Raw genomic sequence first — 5000 nt, forward strand, 5'->3', positions numbered from 1 at the left:
TGACGTCCACGGGACTTGAACAGTCCCGCCAACGTAGAATGAGCTGAAACGATGGAGGCGGTTTGTTTATTTATTTATAACCCAAACATGGCGGTTCTAATCGCTCTACCGCAAACGGGACGAGGAAGGTGGCACGAGTCACTTTTCACTGAGTTGATGATGTTTATTCGTTTTTACTATTAACCAGTAATAACAAGACTCGGCAAGAAGAGGGATCCGGGACGATTCGACGGGATAGTGTGGGTTCGGGCGTGGGGAAAAACAGACAATTCCAATGAATATAGAGATCTCAGACCTCGAAGGCGCCGAGTTCACACACACACACACACACACACACACACACACACACACACACACACACACACACACACACACACACACACACACACACAACGTAGCTATTTCTGGTGGTCAGGCTGGACCGTGGTGTGGACGCAACTGTCCCTGGATCGGCGTCGGACGAGCTGGCCTTGCTCTCGTCAGGGGAGGCAGGAGAAACCGTGGTGCTGTCGGCCTCCTGGTCTTGGCCCAAGTCCGCTCACAGCCACCAGGGAACCAGTTCTGGCGCCAAGTTGCGAGCAGGAGAGGGAGGCAGGTCCGCCCGCCGTTCGACCCCGTACTCCGAGTCAGCAGAACCCCAGAGCCAACCAAGGTGAGGCACGAGGCTCAGCAAAGCTCCAAGACACGATTAAGAACACGATCGAATCAGCACAACAACAAGGATGCTTTCCGCGCAACAGCCTCCACACCAAAAAAACCACGATCTTTTTGGTTGTAATCTTCTTCCTCTTCCTTTTCGACCCCGAACAGAACCTTTTTATCCTCCTGTCCTCGTCACTTCCAATCGAGCCGTTTATTGGCCCACCGCCGTCGCCTTCTGCCAATCGTGATCACGGGGCGGAGCCATCCGCTGCACTGTCCTGTGACGTCACGGCCAGTCTTCAGAGAATACCAAAAGGGGTTTACGCAGACACACTTACCCTATCCCGTGTCCCTATCTAATTACGTGACAATTATCATTTCCCCCTTGAAGAAATGAACATTTACTAGACAACTTATCAACACTGAATTGCTACTTATTACATCGAGATCCTGGTAAACTCGAACAGCATGGCATACCTAATTAAACATCCTAATTACCCTTTGAATGCATACCCCCCCCTCAAACGTAACACTGCCCCCTCCTCTGGTACCGCAGCTCCTGCAAGGTATATCACAGGCGCTACCGTACCAGCCTTAACACTTACTGACTTACACCTAATTAACCTAACGAAATAAAGTAGGAGGGGCAATGGGCAGCGAGTCGCAGCTAACTTACCTATCCTGCTTAATGTACTACCCCCTTATGGCCTTATCCTCGCCTAAACAATCATTGGTTTTTTTTATTTTATTTTATTTTTTTTAAATCACATTAGAACACTGAGCGAAGTTGCACTCCATCTTCTGGATCATCGCTCTTGCCCAGCACTCTTCCAGTGATCTGGGGAGGGGAAACAAAAGGTTCCACAAAACCACAACACTTATACTTTACATTCCTACTCTAAGCCTTAACGACACTATTCACAGGATATTTACACTTGACCGCCTCCCCCAGTGGATGCTAATAGACCCAGCGTTACCTGGGGAGCCAATTTTCAAATTTGCTTGCCCCAAAATTATGCGGACATCATGCCCTTGCTGCACATGTCAAGTTGTGCGGGATCGAGTGGGACTCGCACATCTTCACAACACTCACACCATGGTCATCATCACATTTCTAGGTCATGGTCCTCATTTTAATCATGCAGGCTGAATCCCGTCGTGGCCGTGGGGTGGGTTACCACAAGATGATGGGGGCATCTCAGGTGCAACCATGCCCACAGGTAAGCTTTAGTCCAACCCAGACGTTTCTCCGCCCCGCTCCCTTTGATTCCCTCCCCCCTGGTAGCCATCAGCTCTAATCCCGTACAACACTCTGGAAGTGGTCTCACTGGCTCCTCTGGCCTTCCTGGGTTGCCAAGGTCCTACCCGCCTTGGTCGCCCAACCAGACCCTCTCCCAGTTGCCTCCAGACACTGTCACCATTAGCCACCAGGTGGTGAATCTCCTTGAAGGGGGTCGTAATTCACGCTCACCGTGAGCTTCAGCAATCCCTGTGGACAAGCACATCATCCCCACCCACAAAACCCACATGACTCCCCCACCCCATCGGCCTTACATGTGACACCTGCATTTCTCACATTTCACCGACCATGACCTTCCCTGTTACCACACCATGCCCAATAAAAAAAACAATGTGTTCACCATACATTTCACTTCTTCACTTAAAACAACTCACACAGCACTTCTCACCCGATCCACGCACCAGCCATTGGACAGCCACTCGTGCCCGCTTTGTTACCAATTACCCACTGTCCCGATTGTCACTCTAAAACCCAGCAGAACTTACAAACCCATGTCAATTTTCCCACAATTCATTTTTTTTTTTTCACCAAAGGAGGGCACTTCGCCACAATCTCAGCAGCCGAGCATGGCCGTATATGCTCAGCCCAATCTAGTCTCCCCGACCCCCGACAGTGATCTCCGGACCCGACCTATGAAAGGGCATCTCGGATAGACCTGGCGGTTCAGCAGGAGGATTCACCCTCTCCGAGTCTAAAAGTCCATTGGAGGGTCCCTCCATCGCTGGGTACCGGCAATATCGTTGCATGTGTCCTCTTCGCCCGCACCGGAAACAACTCCCCATAAAAGGCCCCCGTGAGTAACGGTGAAATGTCTCTTCCGGTTCCGGACCCCCTCGGCCATAATCGAATTGCTCTATTGGCTGGGCTGGACCCCGCCGCTTTGGCGCACTAACTACCGGATTACCCTTTATCAAACTTGACAGTTTCTGGCAAATTTCCTGAAACATTTGGGTAATGCCAATTTCTCCCAGCCCCCCTCCCTGATCCTGGATCTCCGCCTGTCGGATCGTCACCGATGGCCTCTGTGGAACCCGACCCGGCCGACTCCACGAGGCCAGCCTGGCCGCGCACTCGGCCGCTCGGTGAACGGTGGGTGGATCCTGTAACTCCACTAGCGCTCGGACCTCAGGGTCAGGGAGAGCAGCTAAAAATTTCTCTAGTGCCAGTCTGTCCCATGCCTCCACTGTAAGGTCCCAATACGCGATCCTGACTGATTGGTAAATGTCCTGTGCCAGCTCCTGCACTGTCTCGCCCGGCTTTAATCTGCGGTGCTGGAGCTGGGCCCGCACCAGATCACAGTTTGCCGCGAACCCAAACCGACGGCTCAACGCCTCGCAAAAGTGGGAGCTGGTCAACATCCCTCCGCGATCACGTTTAACACATCTGCGGCTGGTCCCCGCAACGTTGCCACCAAATTCCCTGTACGTTCCCGCTCATTCCACCCGTTTAGTCAGGAAATGCACTCAAATTGCGTCAGAAAAGCTTCAACGCTCCCTGACCCGTCGAAATTTACCAGGGGGATCACTTTTACGGTGGCCCGCTTCTCAGTTTCTCCCTTGTCCGAATCCAGCCCAGGGATCAAACACCCTTGTGGCTGCGTATCCAATTTCGGAGCCCACTGTGGCCAAAGATGTTTTGTGGTGAGGGTCTCATGGGTCAATTTTGCCTCCTGTTCCAAACGTTGAATGGACCGATTCACCTCTTCCCGCAGGATCTTCTGGGCCCGCACAACCTCCTCCAAGGCTCCGTCGCGAGTTTGTAGCTGCTCCTCAACCAACCCGGACACTCTACTTACAAAAGACGGCTCTACCAGGCCTTTATCCAAGACTTCATCTTGGCTCATAATTTTATCTTGTTCGTCCAAACGAGCCTCCAATCCTTTTACCTCCTCCGCCAAATTCATCCCTTGCTTCCTCAGCTCTCCCCACTCTTCAACCTGCAGCTGCATACGAGCATCCACACAGGCACGATGACGTTCCAGGCTTTCATCCACTTTATCAACCCGAATGTTCGTTGCATCAATTTTATCTACCAATTTTTTTCGTATATTTTCCCCCTCCAATGTAATTTCTACCTTTGTTTCCTCCAATCTATCCTCGAATTTACTTTGTATTTCTCCCAATTTAACATCCACACACTCCTGCATCTCAGTTTTCATTGTCTCCATCTTTTCCCCCAATTCATCCCTCATTAAATCAATCCGTGCACCCAACTGTACCCCCATTACCCCCAATTGATCTATCATTTCTGCCCTCTGTGTCACGAATTGATTTTCCATTTGTGCCGTCATTTCTGCCATTTGTGCCCCCTGTGCCGTCATTTTTGCCCCCTGTGCTGTAATTGCACTCATTAAACGTTCCAACATTGTCCAGATCGTCATCGTGCCGGTTTCCGGCGCTGCCGGCTCCGTTACGGGCGATGAAGCACGGTCCACGCTCGGAAAAGGGGAGGTTCCAACCCTACCCCCGTCTCTCCCTTCTTCCCCCGACTCGCTGCCAGACACGTGGCCTTCCTCCTCAAACATCTGCACATCCGCCATGGTGCAGAAGTCCCGTTTGCCGCCAATTAATTTAAATTTGAAAAATCCCGCCAAAATTTTCCCGCGCTCGCGCGCTTTTCTGTAGTAATTTTATATTCCAATTCGTGGCGAGATTTTAATCTTGGTATATTCTCCCGATACCAAATATAATTTAGAGGGGTTCGAACATCCAACACCCTGACACCAATGTGACGTCCACGGGACTTGAACAGTCCCGCCAACGTAGAATGAGCCGAAACGATGGAGGCGGTTTATTTATTTATAACCCAAACATGGCGGTTCTAATCGCTCTACCGCAAACGGGACGAGGAAGGTGGCACGAGTCACTTTACACTGAGTTGATGATGTTTATTCGTTTTTACTATTAACCAGAAATAACAAGACTCGGCAAGAAGAGGGATCCGGGACGATTCGACGGGATGGTGTGGGTTCGGGCGTGGGGAAAAACACAGACAATTCCAATGAATATAGAGATCTCAAACCTCTAAGGCGCCAAGTTCACACACACACACACACACA

The sequence above is a fragment of the Eptatretus burgeri genome, chromosome 3 (genome assembly GCF_056783735.1).
Source record: "Eptatretus burgeri isolate ZD-2024b chromosome 3, Ebu_testis_v1, whole genome shotgun sequence".
NCBI lineage: Eukaryota > Metazoa > Chordata > Myxini > Myxiniformes > Myxinidae > Eptatretus > Eptatretus burgeri.